The following is a 21844-nucleotide window of genomic DNA, read 5'->3' as shown; positions in this document are numbered from 1 at the left end:
TTTTAGGGCTAAGGCACAGAGGTCACGAGCAAGGGCCTGTCCAAAAATGTGGGTGCCATCTCTAAAACCTTGAGATAGTATATGCACCAGGTGAGCTGATGTGAAAGGTGGGTGTTGGGGTCTTCCCACATAACAGCAAAGAGGTCTTGAGAATCAGGGTGCAAAGAAATTGTGGGAAAAAAGCATCCTTTAGGTCTGGGACAGAAAAATGGGTGATATTGGAGGGAATTGCAGAAAGTAAAGTGTATGGGTTAGGAAATACTGGACATACTGGGAGTACAGCTTGGTTAATGAGCCTGAGGTCCTGGACTAAGCAGTAAGTTCCATCTGGCTTTTTAACAGGTAGAATTGGTGTGTTAAAAGGGGAGTTTGTTGGGCAGCGTAGTTGACAGGCGAGGAGGCGAGAAATGATAGGCTTTAGGCCTGTAAGAGCTGCATGGGGGATCAGATACTGCTTCTGTGATAGGAACTGGGTGGGGTTTTTGAGGGTAATGCAGAAGGGGGTATGGTGTTTTGCGACTGAGGGTGTGGAAGTATCTCAAACAGCGGGGTTAACTACCGATGGGGGATTAGGAAAGGTGACATGTTTTAAGGTGGGAGGTTGGAGGAGTAGAAGAAAGTTAGATGGCCTGGAGGGGTCTGGGTGGATGTGTTGGGTACTATGGGGAACATGGAAGTGGAAAGTGGTGTAGAGTTTTGAAAGGCTGTCTCTGCCTAGAAGCGGAGTTGGGCATGAGGGCAGGACTAAGAGTGAGTGAAGGGAAAGGTGTGAAGGGAGAAGAAAAGTGGAGGCGGTGCTCGGGGTTTGGAGACTTGTCCTTCAATTCTCACAACAGAGACCTGGGAGGACTCAGTGGGTCCTGAAAAATTAGGTAAAGCAGAGTAGGTTGATTTGATATTAATTTTAAAAACAAACTGGGCTTCCTGCCACCATCAGGGTTACCCTTGGCTCAGATGAAGCGATGGTAGTTGCCGGGGTGTCCGTTCCAGGGCACCGTCAGTCTTCAGCAGCAAGGCTGATGAGCTTGAGTAGGTGTTGGCCAGCTCAGGAAGGAATGGGGGCGGTCCTTGCAGGGGCCGCTCACAGTCCAACTTCCAGTGGTGTCCTCCGCAGAGGGGGCACAGCCTGGTGGGCTTACCTGGGTTTGGGCATTGTCTGGACCAGTGGCCTTCATTGCCGCACTTGAAACAGGCGCCAGGTGGAGGTGGATTGCTAGGAAGCTCCCGTGTGGAGCTGCGGCCCCACGGGCCTGCAGGGCCCCGATGGCGGAGGCAACCATTTGAAACTCTGCCTGTTTTTGCCTTTTACTTTCCTGATAATGACTGTTAAAGACTTTGAAGGCTAAATTTAGAAGGCCTCATTGTGGGATTCAATTGAGGGTCATGTCAAGCTTCTGAAGCTTGTGCCGGATATCAGGGATGGGTTGGGAGATGAACCGAACATTTAAGAGAGTGGTTCCTTCTGGGCTAGCTGGGTCTAGGTTGGTATATTTTCTCGTGGCTTCAGTAAAACAAGAGAGGAAAAAGGGCTGGGTGTTTTTCAGGACCCTGGGTGATTTCTGAAAGTTTTTCATAGTTTACCGCTTTGTGGGCACCCTTTTTGAGTCCTGCAAGGAGACAATCGTGGTCTCGGTGGCAGCGTCCAAAGGCCCCACCTTGATAATCCCAGTGGGGGTCCTGGCTGGGGACTACCTCTGCACCAGTAGGCTGGGCAGGAGCTTGGTGATAATTGTATCAGCCTGTGTCTGAGCTAGGGTCCAGATACGTCCCAGTCTTCCGGGGTGAGGGTGGAAGAGAGGATAACATAGAGGTCATGCCAAGTTAGTTCATAAGCCTGGGTGAGGTACTGAAACTCTATAATTTTTATATTATAAAAATTTTATGGCAAAAAATTTTATGGCAGGGTCTTCTGGAAATGAACCAAGTCTTTTGTGAATTCCAGAGAGATCAGTGAGGGAGAAGGGAACACGAACTCTAACAATACTTTCAGTTCCTGCGACTTCCCCAAGGGGGCATGCTAGCACAGACGCTGAAGTAAGGGTGGGGCTTGGGCCAAAAATGATGCCTGAACCAGTAAGGGCGGGAGAGAAAGAAAAACCGGAAGTGGTTCCTGCTGAGGGTTTGAAGGGGGAAGGGGGGTTGAGTTAATAGGCAGCAGAGGACAGATGGGAGCCTAAGGTGCCGGGGTGGGTTTGCAGGCCTCAGGAGAGGGCGGCGAGGGAGGAGAATGGGTACAGGCAGTGCTAGAATTGTCCTGAGGAGAGGATGTGTGTAGGAAAAGAAGTGGATACTCTTGGAGACGGTGCTGGCTGGGAAGACAAAGAGGAGGCTTGGGGGGTTAAAGAAGACGGTTGAGAGGAAGAGGTAGGAGCAGGGACGGGTGGACAGCAGTCTGCTGGATGTAACAGGGAAAAAGAGGTAGGGTTGGGAGGAGAAAGGTGATCAGGGCAGCGAGAATGGAGGAGGAGGATTTGAACAGGTGAGCAAGAATTGGAGAGGTCGGGTTGTAATCTGAGTGCGAAAAAGGCCTGGATATAAGAAATTTCTCCCCATTTTTCCAACCGTCAGCAATAAGTCCTTAAGTCAGTCAAAATTGTAAAGTCGTATGTTCTATTTGCGACCCATTTGAACCCATTTTTCAATTCGTACTGTGGCCAGACTGAATTGCAAAAAAAGAACAAGGTGCTGAGAGGAGTATCTTATCTGAGGCCTAAGGTTTGCAGGTTTTTCATGAGGCAACCTAAAGGGCTGTCCTTTGGAATGCAAGACTAGGAATTTCCCATAACGGAGGGTAGGCTCGAGAACAGGGGGCCGGGCGCGGTGGCTCAAGCCTGTAATCCCAGCACTTTGGGAGGCCGAGACGGGCGGATCACGAGGTCAGGAGATCGAGACCATCCTGGGTAACACAGTGAAACCCCGTCTCTACTAAAAATACAAAAACTTAGCCGGGCGAGGTGGCAGGCGCCTGTAGTCCCAGCTACTCGGGAGGCTGAGGCAGGAGAATGGCGTGAACCCGGGAGGCGGAGCTTGCAGTGAGCTGAGATCCGGCCACTGCACTCCAGCCTGGGTGACAGAGCGAGACTCCGTCTCAAAAAAAAAAAAAAAAAAAGAGAACAGGGAAAAGCAGACCTTCCTGGACAGCCGGAGGGAGACGATAAAAGGGGCAATTGTCACCACTGCCTTTTTAATTCCCAGAACGGGATCAAATGGCTTAGAGGCGTCCCCCTAAGACCAGATGATCAGCGAGTGCCTGGCACATGCTGTAGCTTTTTTTTTTTTTTTTGAGACAGAGTCTTACTCTGTCACCCAGGCTAGGGTGCAGTGGCGCGATCTTGGCTCACTGCAACCTCCACCTCCTGGGTTCAAGCTGTTCTCCTGCCTCAGCCTCCCAAGTAGCTGGGATTACAGGGGCCTGCCACTGCGCCCAGCTAGTTTTTGTATTTTTAGTAGAGACGAGATTTCACCATCTTGGCCAGGCTGGTCTCGAATTCCTGACCTGTGATCCAACAGCCTCAGCCTCCCAAAGTGCTGGGATTACAGGCGTGAGCCACCACGCACGGTCATGCTGTAGCCTTCTTGGACCAACATTGGATTTTGGGGCCGAAGAAACCAAGAGAGGCCGTGCGGATTTTTCCCTGTTAACTGGGCTCCCAGGAAACTTACTAGTAGGCGAGATCAGTGACCGATGTGCAGGCCCAGAGAGGCAACTAGAGGCTGAGGAGCTTCCTGTGTCCGGCTGCTGTGGCCTGCTCTCCGGGATGGAGGGGTGGTAGGTCCATGGCGGACGTGGACCGAAGCCCCTCGCGGGTCTCAGCACTGGATGCAAGGCTCTTGCATTGGTTGGAACCCCGAGAAGGCGCCAACAGACAACACGAGGCGGTGTGGAGCAACACGCTGTTTTTTTTTTTTTTTTTTTTTTTTTTTTGAGTCGGAGTCTCGCTCTGTCGCCCAGGCTGGAGTGCAGTGGCTGGATCTCAGCTCACTGCAAGCTCCGCCTCCTGGGTTCACGCCATTCTCCTGCCTCAGCCTCCCGAATAGCTGGGACTACAGGCGCCCGCCACCTCGCCCGGCTAGTTTTTTGTATTTTTTAGTAGAGACGGGGTTTCAATGTGTTAGCCAGGATGGTCTCGATCTCCTGACCTCGTGATCCGCCCGTCTCAGCCTCCCAAAGTGCTGGGATTACAGGCTTGAGCCACCACGCCCGGCCTTTTTTTTTTTTTTTTGAGAGCAAGTCTCCCTCTGTTGCCCAGGCTGGAGTGCAGTGGCTGGATCTCAGCTCACTGCAAGCTCCGCCTCCCAGGTTCACGCCATTCTCCTGCCTCAGCCTCCTGAGTAGCTGGGACTACAGGCGCCTGCCACCTCGCCGGGCTAGAGTTTTTGTATTTTTTAGTAGAGATGGGGTTTCACCATGTTAGCCAGGATGGTCTCGATCTCCTGACCTCGTGATCCGCCCGTCTGGGCCTCCCAAAGTGCTGGGATTACAGGCTTGAGCCACCGCGCCCGGCCTCAACACGCTGTTTTTTTTTTTGTTTTGTTTTTTTGTTTTTGTCTTTTTTGTTTTTTTGAGACGGAGTCTCTCACTCTGTGGCCCAGGCTGGAGTGCAGTGGCGCAATCTCGGCTCACTGCAAGCTCCGCTTCCCGGGTTTACGTCATTCTCCTGCCTCAGCCTCCTGAGTAGCTGGGACTACAGACGCCTGCCACCGCGCCCGGCTAATATTTTGTATTTTTAGTAGAGACGGGGTTTCACCGTGTTAGCCAGGATGGTCTCCATCTCCTGACCTCGTGATCCGCCCGCCTCAGCCTCCCAAAGTGCAGGGATTACAGGCGTGAGCCACCGCGCCCGGCAACACCCTGTTTTAATGAGCGCCTGGGTGCAGACAGCCTGAGGCCAAAAATGGCATCAGCCCCAAGTGAGGACGCAGCAGGGGTTTTATAGTCCTATGTAAACAGGAATTGTCCCAACCTGACGTGACTGCTATGTAGTACCGGGACAGCCTCCCTCTTGATCTTCAGAGTGTGTGCGTCTTCCAGCCAGCTCTCTTCCTGCCTCTGCTATCTTGCTACTGGCGCAGGTTTGTGCCTTAGGACTGGCCTGAGGAGGAGCAATTATTCATTCCCTCAAGCTTTCAGGCCCCAGGGAGAATCTTTCAATCAGGACTTCCTGAGGCGGTGTTCCGGGAGCGTGCCGACCTTGGCAAAATAAACTTGTCACGGGTGCGTGCCCAACCTTGGCAAAATAAACTTTCTAAATGTAACAGAGACCTGTCTCAGATTTTCCAGGTTCACTCCCAAAATGATCTCAAACTTCTGGCCTCAAGTAATCTATCTGCCTTGGCCTCCCAAAGTGCTGGGATTACAGGTGTGGGCCATTGTGCCTGGCCTCAAGTGGGATTTTTTTTTTTTTTTTTTAAATTCTGAGAGAGAGTCTAACTCTATTGCCCAGGCTGGAGTGCAGTGGTGAAATCTTGGCTCAGTGCAACCTCCATCTCCCGGGTTCAAGTACCTGGGCCTCCGAAGTACCTGGGACTACATGTGCACACCATTACGCCTAGCTAATTATTATTATTTTTTTTTTTTTGTAGAGATGGGGTTTCGCCATGTTGGCCAGGCTGGTCTCAAACTCCTGACCTCAAATGACCTCAAATGATCCGGCCTGCCTTGGCCTCCCAAAGTGCTGGGATTATAGGCATGAGCCACCACGCCCGCCCGCCCACAAGTGGGTTTGTAAAGGAAAAAAGAGGCACTTACTAAATTGCTCGCCAACAATTTACATTAAAATACAAAAGCGATTTATTGGCTTGTTCTTTGTATCACAAAGTCTACAAATTTAGAAACATGATTGTAATGAGTGAAGCAGGTATTCAGGGACTAAATGACTAAACAATTGCGCTAGGCATGGGTGGAGGGCACGAGTGAAGTCCCCAGATGAGGTCTCTCTGTGCAAGCCTAGCAGAGCACAGAACGTTCTGGGCTATCTTTTCACCCAGGGAATACAGGGGGCAGGACAAATCTAGGGGCATAGACAAGCTGGGGACGGCTGCACCTCATCGAGTGACTGACACAGGCAGCCAGTGTGTGAGCCCAAAGCATCCCAGACACCTCTCAGCCAATGTGGAAAGTTTATTTTGCCAAGTTTACAGATGAACCTGTGACAGCCTCAGGAGGACCTGAGGACATGTGCCCAAGGTGGTCGGGTACACTTGCTTTCATACATGTTAGGGAGACATGAGACATCAATTAATATGTGTGAGGCCAGCCATGGTGGCTCACGCCTGTAATCCCAGCACTTTCGGAGGCCGAGGTAGGCGGATCACCTGAGGTCAGGAGTTTGAGACCAGCCTGGCCAACATAGTGAAACCCCATCTCTACTAAAAATAAAAAATTAGCCAGGTGTGGTGTCGGCTGCCTGTAGTCCCAGCTACTTGGGAGGCCAAGGCAGGAGAATCGCTTGAACCCGGGAGGTGGAGGTTGCGGTGAGCCGAGATGGCGCCACTGCACTCCAGCCTGGACAACAGAATGAGACTCCATCTCAAAAAAAAAAAAAAAAAAAGACAAAAGGTTGCATTCTTTTGAGTCCTTGATCAGCCTTCCACTGAATACACAATTGAGTCTGGTTCAGTGAATCTGCATTTTTACATAAACAATAGGGCAGAGGAAGCCATCAGATGTGCATTTGTCTCAGGGGAACCTCAGAGGGATGACTGAGTTGTCTGTCGGTTGTCCACAGGAATTTCCTTATGAGCAAATTGTGAAGGAGATACATATTTTCTTATCTTTGTACCTATTTTATTTAGGAGTAGAATGGAAGGCAGTTTTCCTAACATGGTTCCCAGCTTGACTCTTCCCTTGGCTTAGTGATTTGGGGGTCCCGAGATTTATTTTCCTTTCACAGGTGTCTTGAAACTGCCTTTGAAAAATGGTGACAGTTGGAGAAATCTGACAGAGTAGACTCCACCTTGCTTCTGAATCTCTAGCGGTTCTTGCTCATTCCTGGGTGTAGGCCAAGCTAACCATGGAGGAATTTCATTTGTAATTCAACTTGAAATCAAGGATGTTAATAGTCCCTTCCTGACACTAACACCCTCCTTGCTCAGGGACCAAAAGTTGCCTTTCAAAGACTAATGAAAGGCCACAAGAATAATATTATGGGACAGGCCTGAATAAATGTAGGTGTAATTTCTTTCTTTCTTTCTTTCTTTTTTTCCTTTTGAGACAAAGTCTCGCTCTGTCACCCAGGCTGGAGCACAGTGGCACTATCTTGGTTCACCACAATCTCCGCCTCCTGAGGCAAGCTATTCTCCTGCCTCAGCCTCCCAAGTAGCTGGGACTACAGGCGCATGCCACCGTGCCCGGCTAATTTTTGTATTTTTAGTAGTAACGGGGTTTCATTATGTTGGCCAGGCTGGTCTTGAACTCCGGACGTCGTGACTTGCCCGTCTCTGCCTCCCAAAGTACTGGAATTACAGACGTGAGCCACTGTGCCCAGGAATGTAGTTTCTTTCCTTTTCTTTTCTTTTTTTTAAATTTTTTTCAGACAGCGTCTCACTCTGTTGCTTAGGCTGGAGTGCAGTGGTATAAACTTAGCTCACTTGCAACCTCCATCGCCTGAGCTCAGGCGATCCTCCTGCCTCAGCCTCCTAAGTAGCTGGGACCACAGGCGTGTGCCACCACGCCCAGCTAAGTTTTTGTATTTTTTATAGGATGGGGATTTCGTCGTGTTGCTCAGGCTGGTCTGGAACTCCTAGGCTCAAAGGATCCTCCCACCTTGGCCTCCCAAAATGTTGGGATTGCAGGCGTGAGCCACTACACTGGGCCTGTAATGCTTTGTTGCCCAGGAACCAGAGGCGGCTGGATTTGTGACTTCCTCAGTTGCTCCAATAGATAACATCACTGTTGTAGAACCTAATGTCACGCACGTCCGTGTGAAGAGACCACCAAACAGGCTTTGTGTGAGCAATAAAGCTTTTTAATCACCTGGGTGCAAGTGGGCTGAGTCCGGAAAGAGAGTCAGCAAAGACAGTCAGCGAAGGGAGATAAGGGTGGGGCCATTTTATAGTATTTGGGTAGGTAAAGGAAAATTACAGTCAAAGGGGGGTTGTTCTCTGGCGGGCAGGAGTGGGGGTCACAAGGTGCTCAGTGGGGGAGCTTTTTGAGCCAGGATGAGCCAGGCACAAGATAATGCCATCGCTTAAGGCAAGGGCCGGCCGTTTTCACTTCTTTTGTGGTGGAATGTCATCGGTTAAGGCGGGGCAGGGCATTTTCACTTCTTTTGTGATTATTCAGTTACTTCAGGCTATCTGGTTGTATACGTTGCAGTCAGGGGATGCGATGGCTTGGCTTGGGCTCAGAGGCCTGACATTTTTCTTTTTCTCTCTTTTTTTTTTTTTTTTTTGAGACAGGGGCTGGCTCTGTTCCCCAGGCTGGAGTGCTGGAGTGCAGTGGCACTATCACAGTTCATAGCAGCCTCCAGCTCTGCGGTTCAAGTGATCCTTCCACCTCAGCCTCCCAAGTAGCTAGAACTACAGGCATGTGCCACCACGCCTGGCTAATTGCTTTGTTGTTGTGGTGGTGGTGGTTGTTTTTGAGACGGAGTTTCACTCTTGTTGCCCAGGTTGGAGTGCAGTGGCGTGATCTCGGCTCACTGCAACCTCCACCTCCCGGGTTCAAGCAATTCTCCTGCCTCAGCCTCCCAAATAGCTGGGATTACAGGCATGTGCCACCACACCCGGCTAATTTTGTATTTTAAGTAGAGACAGGGTTTCTCTATGTTGGTCAGCCTGGTCTAGAACTCCCAACCTCAGGTGATCCACCCCGGCCTCCCAAACTGCTGGAATTACAGGTGTGAGCCACTGTGCTCGGCTGTTGCTGTGTTTTTGTTGTTGTTGTTGTTGTTTTTGAGATTGAGTCTCGCTCTGTTGCCCAGGTTGGAGTGCACTGGCATGATCTCGGCTCACTGCAACCTCTGCCTCCTGGGTTCATGCGATTCTTGTGCCTCAGCACCCCCAGTAGCTGGGATTTACAGGCATGCACCAACATGCCCCGCTAATTTTTATATTTTTAGTAGAGATGGGGTTTCACCATGTTGGCCAGGCTGGTCTCAAACTCTTGACCTCAGTTGATCCACCCACTTCAGCCTCCCAAAGTGCTGGGGTTACAGGCATGAGCCACCATCCTGGCTAATTTTTGTAGACAAGGATTTCACTATGTTGCCCAGACTGGTCTCCAACGCCTGGTCTCAAATGATCCTCCCACCTCAGCCTCCCAAAGAGCTGGGATTGCAGGCATGAGCCACGGTGCCCAGGTGATACCTCTGTCATTTCATCTCCAACCATTTATCTGCACCCATTCCCTAGCTCCATGCCTACCAGATTGTCCATAAAAACGCTAACCTGCAAGCCTTTGGGGAGACTGCTTTGAGTAGGAACTCCACCTCCCATGGGGCTGGCCTCACGTTAGTTAAACTCTTTCCTTACTGCAATACCACAGTCAGTCTCAGTGACCTGATGTTATCTATGCGGCAGGCAGGAAGAACACATCAGGGGATCATAGTCTTGCTGGAAACGTGGGGAGAGTGGCTGACCAGAGGGAAGCGTCTTTGTACTTCTGAGTCAGCCAAGGCCTGACCCGCAGATCCGCATGGCGGGATCCTTCTGGAGGCTCCCCAGGGTCACAGAGCAGCTTCCTGTGCCACCGGGTTGTCTGTTCCCATGATGCCAGCCCAGCGGGGAGCAGGCCCACTGCTCTGAGGGATGAGGGCCTACTGCTCCACACTGGCTCCCACTAGTCTTTTTCTTCTATGTTTTTAGAAATGAGGTCTCACCGTGTCGTCCCGGCTGGAGTACAGTCGCAGGATCACAGCTCACTTACAGTCTCAGACTCCTGAGCTCCAGGGATCCTCCTGCCTGTGAAGGGAAGATACAGCTTGCCCCTCCCCCCACCCCAAAGCACTAAGCTAAAAGGAAAAGTCAAGCTGGGAACTGCTTAGGGCCAATCTGCCTCCCATTCTATTCAAAGTCACCCCTCTGCTCACTGAGATAGATGCGTATCTGATGGCCTCCTTTGGAAAGGCTAATCAGAAACTCAGAGGAATGCAGCCTCCCCGTCTCACCTACCTGCGACCTGCAAGCCCCCTCCCGCTTCCAGTCTTCCTGCCTTTGCTTCAAGTTGTCCTGCCTTCCAGACCAAACCAGTGTACTTCTTACCTATATTGATTGATGTCTCATGGCCCCCCAAAATGTCTAAAACCAAACTGTGCCCCGACCACCCTGGGCACGTGCCGTCAGGACCTCCTGAAGCTGTGTCGCGGGTGAGTCCTCAACCTTGGAAAAATACACTTTCTAAATTAACTGAAACCTGCCTCAAATTTTCAGGGTTCACATGCCTTAGCCTCCCGAGTAACTGGGACCATAGGCCCGTGCCATCATGCCCGACTCATTTTGTTGTTGCTGAGACAGAGTCTAGCTATATTGCCCAGGCTGGTCTCCAACTGCTGGGCTCAAGCGATCTTCCCGCCTCTGCCTCCCGAAGTGCTGGGATTACAATCACCAGCCACCACGCCCGGCCTTCTTTTTCTCTTTCCAGCACTGGCTTTGAAATCTTATGAAATCCAAACGGATGGGAGCCTAGGCTCACAAGTATGTCTTGATGGTTTGGGTTCATCAGAACCCTTGCCAAGACGTTTATTTTTAAACGTACGGCTTAAAATATATCATCCTCGGCTCTGAGCCAATGAGAGGAACCCAAGGTAAAACACTGTCTTCTCTGGGACATACGGAAAGTCGCTGCTGCCAGAGTAAGGGAGAAATTCTGGAAAGGACGTTCTAGTGCAGCAGGCAAAGTTTCATGGCACCAACAGCTATTTTCCAGGAAGAAAATCTTTATGGAGTTTATGGAAAAAAGAAAGGGGGAAAAAACGTTTCTGCAAACTGACCTAAGCCCTGGGAATCTGAACGTTCCCATCTGAGGAAAGGGAAGGGGGAGTCCAGGGGCCTCTGCAGGACACAAGTGCAATGTTAACCTGCTGCTCTCAGCGAGGCTCCTCTGCATGGAGGAGCCCTTCCTTGGCCTGAGTGGTACTTAGAAGCAGGCCCTTGTCTTTCTTTTTTTTTTTTTTTTTTGAGACAGGGTCTCACTCTGTCCCCCAGGCTGGAGTACAGTGGCATGACCTTGGCTCACTGCAACCTCCACCTCCCAGGTTCAAGCGATTCTCCCACCTCAGCCTCCCAAGTAGATGGGACCACAGGCGTGCACCACCACGCCCAGCTCATTTTTGTATTTGTTGGTAGAGACGGGGTTTCACCATGTTGGCCAGACTGGTCACAAACTCTTGACCACAAGTGATCTTCCCAACTCAGCTTCCCAAAGTGCTGAGATTTCAGGCGTGAGCCACCGCGCCCGGCCAAGGCCCTTGTCTTTCTCATGGCTTTAGTTTCCACCCTTCCTCCCTTTTCCTTGTGCCACCGAGCACTTTAAAAATCCTGATTGTGTCACCAGAGTTGCAAACTAAGGCATCTACTTGCAGAGGTCAGCCTAAGCCAGCTCATGGGGCTTGAAGTTTTTTTGCTTTTTGTTTTTTGTTTTTTGAGACGAAATTTTGCTCTTGTTGCCCAGGTTGGAGTACAATGGCGCTCACTGCAACCTCTGCCTCCCGAGTTCAATCAATTCTCCTGCCTCAGCCTCCCGAGTAGCTGGGATTACAGGTATGTGCCACCACGCCCAGCTAATTGTTTTAGTATTTTTAGTAGAGACGGGATTTCTCCATGTTCATCAGGCTGGTGTCGAACTCCCAACCTCAGGTGATCCACCCACCTCGGCCTCCCAAAGTACTGGGATTGCAGGCGTGATCACCGTGCCCGGTCGAAGTATTTTTAAGGTGTATTTTGCAGCATCTTTTGATGCTCTTCATACTTTCTTCAATCTTTCAGTTAGTTAAGTGCATCATTCTCTTTTTTCTTTTTTTTTTTTTTGAGACGGGGTCTCGCTCCATCTCCCAGGCTGGAGTGCAATGCCGCGATCTCGCCTCACTGCAAGTTCCGCCTCCCGGGTTCACGCCATTCTCCTGCCTCAGCCTCCTGAGTAGCTGGGACTACAGGCCCCTGCCACCGCACCTGGCTAATTTTTTGTATTTTTTTTTTTAGTAGAGATGAGATTTCACCATGGTCTGGATCTCCTGATTTCCTAATCCGCCCGCCTCGGCCTCCCAAAGTGCTGGGATTACAGGCGTGAGCCACTGAGCCCAGCCTGGGAAGAGGTTCTTATCCCTGAAGCAGGCAGCCCCTACTGCTGTGTCGTTCCCCTGTTGGCTAGGGTTGGACCTCACCGTCTAAGCGAATTCCAATTGGCTCTTTTAAAGAGAGCAGGGGTACTAGCTGGAGTGGGGGGGTGAGTAGTTTGGCGGGAGGGACGGTTGCAAAACAGGTGACTTAGGATGACTCAGGTCAGAGCTGGTGACCAGGGGTGACTCAGGACGGAGCAGGTGATAGAGGATAGGAGGGGATTGTTTACTGAAAGTAGGGGCAAGGAGAGGAAGGGAAAGATGAAGTTAAATTTTAAAATGAAGAACAAAGAATGGGGGAGCTGAACATACTGATACAATGGTTCTTTTTTTTTTTTTTTTTTTTTTTGAGACAGAGTCTCGCTCTATCACCCAGGCTGGAGTACAGTGGCCGGATCTCAGCTCACTACAAGCTCTGCCTCCCAGGTTTACGCCATTCTCCTGCGTCAGCCTCCCAAATAGCTGGGACTACAGGCGCCCGCCACCTCGCCCGGCTAGTTTTTTGTATTTTTAGTAGAGACGGGGTTTCACCGTGTTAGCCAGGCTGGTCTCGATCTCCTGACCTCGTGATCCGCCCGTCTCGGCCTCCCAAAGTGCTGGGATTACAGGCTTGAGCCACCGTGCCCGGCCACAATGGTTCTTTAGAGAGGGTCTCAGAACTCATTGTACTTAACAACTTACAGGCTAACACCTTTGAAGAGGAATTCATTATATACTATGTTTTGTTTTTGTTTTTGAGACAAGGTCTTGCCCTGTTGCCCAGGCTGGAGTGCAGTAGTGCAATCATGGCTCACTGCAAGTTCCGCCTCCTGGACTCGGTCGATTCTCCCACCTCAGCCTCCAGAGTAGCTGGAATTACAGGCAGGCACCACCATGCCTGGTTAATTTTTAAATTTTTGTAGAGATGGGGTCTCACCATGTTGTACAGGCTGGTCTCAAATGCCTGGGCTCAACGGATCCTCCTGCCTCGACCTTCCACAGTGCTAGGATTATAAGCATGAGCCACCATGCCTGTGCCTGTCCGGTGCCAGTGTTTGCCTGTGACAAAGCCACACCCAGACCCTCTACCTTCTTGCTCTTTGTCTCATGAATGAGTAGTGAAACCATCCAGGCACAGAGATAAACCTCCTGTTTGGCAGACCCGCTGAGATGCCCTGATTGCAAAATAACCATACCTGGAAATTGTCCTACCTATAACTCTGTGTGTGTGTGTGTCTGTGTGTGATGGAGTTTCGCTCTTGATGCCCAGGCTAGAGTGCAATGGTGGGACCTCGGCCCACCACAACCTCCACCTCCTGGGGTCAAGTGATTCTCCTGCTTCAGTCTCCCGAGTAGCTGGGACTACAGGCATGTGCCACCACATTCGGCTAATTTTGTATTTTTTAGTACAGATGGGGTTTCTCCATGTTGGTCAGGCTGGTCTCGAACTCCTGACCTCAGATGATCCGCCTGCCTTGGCCTCCCAAAGTGCTGGGATTACAGGCATGAGCCACCGCGCCCAGCCTTAGCTGGCTTCTTTACTGCAACCTGTTTTATCAGCAAGGTCTTTATGACCTATATCTTGTGCCAGCCTCCTATCTTATCTTGTGACTTAGAATGCCTTAACCGTCTGGGAATGCAGCCCCGGGAAGTCTCAGCCTCACTTTACCCAGCCCCTGTTCAAGATTGAGGTGCTCTGGTTCACACGCCTCTGACACTCAAACACTCTCACACGAGCAGGTGAGCGGCTTTATGACACCCTGGCTGGAGAATTCCCTCTCCAAATCACAGTTCTGTTCTCAGCCTTTTGTGCATAGGCCACTCTGATTTGCTCCCCGACCCCCAACCCCCACCAAGGAAAACAGACTTTGGGCTGGGTGCGGTGGCTCACACATGTCATATCAGCACCTTGGGAGGCCAAGGCAGGTGGATCATCTCAGGTCAGGAGCCTGAGACCAGCCTGGCCAACATGGTGAAATCCTATCTCTACTAAAGGTTGTAGTGGGCACCTGTAATCCCAGCTACTCGGGAGGCTGAGGCAGGAGAATCCCTTGAACCTGGGAGGTGGAAGCTGCAGTGAGCAGGGATCATGCCACTGTACTCCAGCCTGGGTGACAGAGGGAGACTCCGTGTCAAAAAACAAAAACAGGGTTGGGCGTGGCAGCTCACGCCCGTAATCCCAGCACTTTGGGAGGCCAAGGCTGGCAGATCGCCTGAGGTCGGGAGTTCGAGACCAGCCTGACCAACATGGAGAAACCCCATCTCTACTAAAAATACAAAATTAGCCAGGTGTAGTGGCGCACGCCTGTAATCTCAGCTACTCGGGAGCCTGAGGCAGGAGAATCACTTGAAGCCGGGAGGCGGAGGTTGTGGTGAGCCAAGATGGTGCCATTGCACTCCAGCCTGGGCGACAGAATGAAACTCCATCTCAAACAAAAACAAAAACAAGACTTTGTAAATAGAAAGATTTAAAGAAAGGTAAGAATTTTGAGGCCGATAGATTTCACGTGCCCAGGGCCCAGTCTTCTTTCTTCCTGGACTCCTTCCCAATCCGCCTGGATCCTCTTGTCACCATCGCCCCTGCTCACAATGAACGATTTCCTCACTGGGAATATCACAAGGACTGTAGACGCTGCCAGAATTCCTTGGCACAAAACTCCTCTCTGAGTCAGAGCCTAACGCCGTTAGCGAGGGAAGAACAGCTGCAAGGGCCGCACATCTGCGAGTCATTTGAAAATTTTATGATGAATAAAAACTATCCATTACACAGACTCATACATTATATATTAACCTAACATGTCTGCAACTGCACTGCTAACCGTCTCTTTTGGTATTTTTTTCTAATGATACCCCAACTCCAACAATAAATTCAAAAATCTGAAACTTTGACTATCTAGTAGCACTACGTGCCATTTCCTAGTCCTATTCCTTTTTTTTTTTTTTTTTTTTTTGAGACGGAGTCTCGCTCTGTCACCCAGGCTGGAGTGCTGTGGCCGGATCTCAGCTCACTGCAAGTTCCCGCCATTCTCCTGCCTCAGCCTCCCGAGTAGCCGGGACTACAGGCGCCCGCCATCTCGCCCGGCTAGTTTTTTTTTGTATTTTTTAGTAGAGACGGGGTTTCACCGTGTTAGCCAGGATGGTCTCGATCTCCTGACCTCGTGATCCGCCCGTCTCGGCCTCCCAAAGTGCTGGGATTACAGGCTTGAGCCACCACGCCCGGCTCCTAGTCCTATTCCTATTCCATCTTTGGAGTAGCCATTCATTCCCTTATTCCTTCACTTTCTTAATAAACTTGGTTTCACTTTACTGACTGGCCCTGAATTTTTTGCGCGAGATCTAAGAACCCTTTCTTGGGGTCTGGATCTGGACCCCTTTCCTGTAATATAAGGGTCCCTTCACCACCCTTGTGGCGTCCCAGGATCACCCTGACCTCTAGGCAGTGTGGCTCAAGCTGGACTGAGTGGAAGAGCCACCCAAGGTGTTCAGTTTTACAAGAAGAATCATCAATAGAGCATTCACTGAAGGGACAGAAGAGAAGTGGAAACCCTCAGGGTGCTGAGAGTGTGAGAGAACGATGCTGCCGGGCGCGGTGGCTGACGCCTGTAATCCCAGCACTTTGGGAGGCCAAGGCGAGCGGATCACGAGGTCAGGAGATCGAGACCATCCTGGCTAACACGGTGAAACCCCGTTATCTTCAGGTTATCTTCAGGCCAGGTCAGGAAATAGGGAACCGCCTGGCTTCTCTCCAATGCTTGCCATGATGTCCCATCACAAAGGTGATTTTTTCTTTTTTTTTTTTTTTTAAGACAAGGTCTCATTCTGTTGCCCGGGCTGCGGTGCAGTGGCAAGATCATGACTCACTGCAACCTCTGCCTCCTGGGCTCAAATGATCTGCCCACATCAGCCTCCAGAGTAGCTGGGACCACAGGCATGCGCCATTACGCCCGGCTAATTTTTTTTATTTTTCTATTTTTTTATTTTTATTTTTATTTATTTATTTTTTGAGACGGAGTCTTGCTCTGTCGCCCAGCCTGGAGTGCGGCGGCCGGATCTCAGCTCACTGCAAGCTCCGCCTCCCGGGTTTACACCATTCTTCTGCCTCAGCCTCCCGAGCAGCTGGGACTACAGGCGCCCACCACCTCGCCCGGCTAGTTTTTTTTTTTTTTTTTTGTATTTTTAGTAGAGACAGGGTTTCACCATGTTAGCCAGGATGGTCTCAATCTCCTGACCTCGTGATCCACCCGTCTCGGCCTCCCAAAGTGCTGGGATAACAGGCTTGAGCCACCGCACCCAGCCTATTTTTTATTTTTTCTAGAGACAGGGTTTCGCTATGTTGCCCAGGCTGGTCTTGAACTCCTGGACTCACACAATCTGCCCACCTCAGCCTCCCAAAGTGCTCTCGTTACAGGCATGAGCCACCGCACATGGTTCAGGAGTTTGATTTATTATCATTATTATTATTATTATTATTATTATTATACTTTAAGTTCTGGGCTACATGTGCAGAACGTGCAGGTTTGTTACATAGGTATACACGTGCCATGGTGGTCCGCTGCACCCACCAAAAATTAGATATTTCTCCTAATGCTATCCCTCTTCTTGCCCCCCAACCCTGATAGGACCCAGTGTATGATGTTCCCCTGCCTGTGCCCATATGTTCTCGTTGTTCAGCTCCCACTTATGAGTGAGAACATGCGGTGTTTGGTTTTCTGTTCCTGTGTTAGTTTGCTGAGAATGATGGTTTCCAGCTTCATCCATGTCCCTGCAAAGGACATGAACTCATTGTTTTTTATGGCTGCATAGTATTCTACGGTGTATGTATGCCACATTTTCTTTTTTTTTTTTTTTTTTTTTTCTTGAGACGGAGTCTGGCTCTGTCACCCAGGCTGGAGTACAGTGGCCGGATCTCAGCTCACCGCAAGCCCCACCTCCCGGGTTTACGCCATTCTCCTGCCTCAGCCTCCCGAGTAGCTGGGACTACAGGCGCCCGCCACCTCGCCCGGCTAGTTTTTTGTATTTTTTAGTAGAGACGGGGTTTCACCGTGTTAGCCAGGATGGTCTCGATCTCCTGACCTCGTGATCCGCCCGTCTCGGCCTCCCAAAGTGCTGGGATTACAGGCTTGAGCCACCGCGCCCGGCCCATTGCCACATTTTCTTTATCCAGTCTATCATTGATGGGCATTTGGGTTGGTTCCAAGTCTTTGCTATTGTGACTAGTGTTGCAATAAACATATGTGTTCATGTGTCTTTATAGTAAAATGATTTATGTATAATCCTTTGGGTATAAGGTTGAGATATATATATATATATATTTTTTTTTTTTTGAGACAGAGTTTCGCTCTTGTTGCCCAGGCTGGAGTGCAGTGGCGCGATCTCGGCTCATTGCAATCTCCACCTCCCAAGTTCAAGCGATTTTCCTGCCTCAGCCTCCTGAGTAGCTGGGATTACAGGCTTGTGCCACCACACCTGGGTAAGTTTTGCATTTTTAGTAGAGATAGGGGTTCTCCATGTTGGTCAGGCTGGTCTCGAACACCTGACCTCAGGTGATCCACCTGCCTGGGCCTCCCAAAAGTGCTGGGATTACAGGCGTGAGCCATCATGCCTGGCAAGATTGATTTTTAAACTTTGGAGACCTCGGGCCTCTGTGTTCCCCAGGATGTACGTCATGCCAAGGGCCCATGGCGCAGATGGCCTGCCTGGCCAAGGGAACCTCGCCTCTGCCTTCTCTCCTAGGAGACTTCCACTCGCCCTGTCCCCATCCACCTGGCATTAGTCATCTCTGTGACAAGTGTCAATGCTGGGCAGGGGTGGGGCTGCCTCCTGCCCCCTCCCCATTACTGTGGGTTGAGGGGCCAATGGGATACTGAATGTACCTGCAGACCGGTCCCTCGGAGGGCACTTTAGCAAGGCACTGTCTCCAAGCCAGGGCCAAGGGATCTGCCGGGTGCCTGGGGTTAGCAGCAGCTGGGAGCCCACAAAATGCAGGACCGGGGGAGCAGTTACCCCAACCCAGGATGGTAGGTGAATGGAGGGAGCTGCACCCAGGTAGGCCCAGCATAAATCCCTGGCCTCACTTTCCTGGGAGCCTCCGCCAGGAGGCAGGAGGGGGAGGCAGACATAGAAAGCACCGGCATTGCTTCAGCTTCTCTGGGAACCAGGACAGCTCTGTGAACTCCTCCACAAAACAGGGGGCTCTCCTCTAAGAAGTGGGCAGAGGCAGGTGCGGTGGCTCATACTTGTAATCTCAAACTTTGGGAGGCTGAGGCAGGCGGATCATTTGAGGTCGGGAGTTCAAGACCTGCCTGACCAACATGGCAAAACCTGTCTCTATTAAAAATACAGAAAAATTAGCTGGGTGTGGTGACACATGTCTGTAGTTCCAGCTACTTGGGATGCTGAGGCAGGAGAATCACTTGAACTGGGAGGCAGAGGTTGCAGTGAGCCAAGATCATGCTACTTCACTCCAGCCTGCATGACTGAGTGAGACTCCATCTTAAAAAAAAGAGAGTGGACTGCACCCCCTTTCTAGGGGCAGCTGTTGTGTTGCCTCTGAGGACACTAAGGGTATTTTCATTTATTAGCTTCTCTGTTTTTTTGTGTGTGTGTTTTTTTTTTTGAGAGGGAGTCTCACTCTGTTGCCCAGGCTGGAGTGCAGTGGTGTATTCTCAGCTCACCGCAACATCTGCCTCCGGGTTCAAGCAGTTCTCCTGCCTCAGCCTCCTGAGTAGCTGGGATTACAAGCATGTATCACCACACCTGGCTAATTTTTTTGTATTTTTAGTAGAGATGGGGTTTCACCATATTGGCCAGGCTGGTCTCGAACTCCTGACCTCAGGTGATCCACCTGCCTTGGCCTCCCAAAGTGCTGGGTTTATAGACATGATCCACCATTCCCGGCTGCTTCTTTGTTTTTTCTTTATTTGCTTTGTTAAATTAGGTTTAACCTAATGCTGCATTCTTTTTTTTTTTTTTTTTTTTTTTTTGAGACTGAGTTTTGCTCTTGTTGCCCAGGCTGGAGTGCAATGGTGCAATCTCGGCTCACTGCAACCTCCACCTCCCAGGTTCAAGCGATTCTCCTGCCTCAGCCTCCAGAGCAGCTGGGATTACAGGCATGTGCCACCACACCTGGCTAATTTTTTTGAGCCATGGCGCCCAGTCTAATTTTGTATTTTTAGTAGAGATGGGATTTCTCCATGTTGGTCAGGCTGATAATCCACCTGCCTCAGCCTCCGAAAGTGCTGGCATTACAGGCATTAGCCACCACGTCCAGCCAGCTGCGTTCTTACATATTTTAAATTCTCTTTCTTTCTTTTTTTTTTTTTTTTTTGAGATGGAGTCTCGCCCTGTCACCCAGGCTGAAATGCAGTGGTGTGATCTCGGCTGACTGCAACCTCCGCCTCCCAGGTTCAAGTGATGCTCCTGCCCCAGCCTCCCAAGTAGCTGGGATTACAGGCGCCTGCCACCACACCCAGCTAATGTTTGTATTTTTTTTTTTTTTTTTTTTTTTTTTGAGACGGAGTCTCGCTCTGTCACCCAGGCTGGAGTGCAGTGGCCGGATCTCAGCTCACTGCAAGCTCCGCCTCCCGGGTTCACGCCATTCTCCTGCCTCAGCCTCCCGAGTAGCTGGGACTACAGGCGCCTGCCACCTCGCCCGGCTAAGTTTTTGTATTTTTAGTAGAGACGGGGTTTCACTGTGTTACCCAGGATGGTCTCGATCTCCTGACCTCGTGATCCGCCCGTCTCAGCCTCCCAAAGTGCTGGGATTACAGGCTTGAGCCACCGCGCCCGGCCTAATGTTTGTATTTTTAATAGAGATGTGGTTTCACTATGTTGGTCAGGCTGGTCTTGAACTCTTGACCTCCTGATCCGCCTGCCTCAGCCTTGCAAAGTCCTGGGATTACAGGCATGAGCCACCATGCCCAGCTACATATTTTTAGTTCTAACTAAAGGTTTCTCCACACACAGTGAACCGTTACCTACCTGATGAGTGTGCAGACTACAACCTACTCTTGCCCTGATTACCAAGCCTCAGCCCTCAGCCCTCAGCTGTTCAGCCCTCAGCCCTCAGCTGTTCAAACCGTATTTCAATAAGGCAGATGCCAGTTGTAGCTGTAACCAATTTGGCTCTTTTTTTTTTTCTTTTTTTTTTTTTTTTTTTTTTTTTGAGACGGAGTCTCGCTCTGTCGCCCAGGCTGGAGTGCAGTGGCCGGATCTCAGCTCACTGCAAGCTCCGCCTCCCGGGTTTACGCCATTCTCCTGCCTCAGCCTCCCGAGTAGCTGGGACTACAGGCGCCCGCCACCTCGCCCGGCTAGTTTTTTGTATTTTTAGTAGAGACGGGGTTTCACCATGTTAGTCAGGATGGTCTCGATCTCCTGACCTTGTGATCCGCCCGTCTCGGCCTCCCAAAGTGCTGGGATTACAGGCTTGAGCCACCGCGCCCAGCCTCTCTTTTTTTTTTTTTCTAAGAGGTGGGGGTCTCACTGTGTTGTCCAGGCTCAGCCTCCCATAGTGTTGGGATTCCAGGCATGAGCCACCGCGCCTGGCCTACTGGCTGGTTCTGTGCCTCACTTCTGTTTCCTGTGTGCCACTTTCCTTCCACTTTCCTTCTCTCGTCCACAAATCTTGCCTGACCACACGGCAGCCCTGGAGTCACTCTGAACATGTCCAGTTCTGGGTGCCCCCAATTCTTAACTCAAACTAAATTCTGTTACATTTAACTTTTTTTTTTTTTTTTTTTTTGAGACAGGGTCTCACTCTGTCACCCAGGCTGGAGTGCAGTGGCGCGATCTCAGCTCACTGCAACATCTGCCCCCAGGTTCAACTGATTCTTCTATATCAGCCTCCCAAGTAGCTGGGACTACAAGCGTATGCCACCACGCCCCCTCTTTTTTTTTTTTTTTTTGGCGACAGAATTTCAGTCTTTTTGCCCAGGCTGGAGTGAATGGCGCAATCTCGGCTGACCGCAACTCCTGCCTCCTGGGTTCAAGTGATTCTCCTGCCTCAGCCCTCCGAGTAGTTGGGGTTACAGGCATGCACCACCATGCCCAGCTAATTTTGTATTTCTTAGTAGAGACAGGGCTTCTCCATGTTGGCCAAACTGGTCTCAAACTCCCGACCTCAGGTGATCCACCTGCCTTGGCCTCTCAAAGTGCTGGGATTTCAGGTGTGAGTCACTGCGCCTGGCCATTTTTTTTTCTTTTTCTTGTATTTTTAGTAGAGACAGAGTTTCACCATGTTGGCTGTGCTGGTCTTGAACTCTGGACCACAAATGATCCAACCACCTTGGCCTCCCAAGTTACTGGAATTACAGGCATGAGCCACCGAGTCTGGCCTAAGGATTTTATTTTAACAGCTTCTTTTTTTTTTTTTTTTTTTTTTGAGACGGAGTCTCGCTCTGTCACCCAGGCTGGAGTGCAGTGGCCGGATTTCAGCTCACTGCAAGCTCCGCCTCCCGGGTTCACGCCATTCTCCTGCCTCAGCCTCCGGAGTAGCTGGGACTACAGGCGCCCGCCACCTCGCCCGGCTAGTTTTTTGTATTTTTTAGTAGAGACGGGGTTTCACCGGATTAGCCAGGATGGTCTCGATCTCC

The 21844-nt window shown here is 50.6% G+C and overlaps 1 pseudogene; it reads right to left on the bottom strand.

Moving 5' to 3' along the window:
- Window positions 1–805: 805 nt before the first annotated feature.
- LOC144340121 (transcription factor NF-E4-like) lies at window positions 806–5544 on the bottom strand (annotated as a pseudogene).
- Between the last annotated feature and the right edge of the window lie 16300 nt (window positions 5545–21844).

The sequence above is a fragment of the Macaca mulatta genome, chromosome 3 (assembly GCF_049350105.2).
Source record: "Macaca mulatta isolate MMU2019108-1 chromosome 3, T2T-MMU8v2.0, whole genome shotgun sequence".
NCBI classification, from domain to species: Eukaryota; Metazoa; Chordata; class Mammalia; order Primates; family Cercopithecidae; genus Macaca; species Macaca mulatta.
Note: the sequence above shows the minus strand (reverse complement) of the source record. Positions and strands in the feature narration are given on the sequence as shown.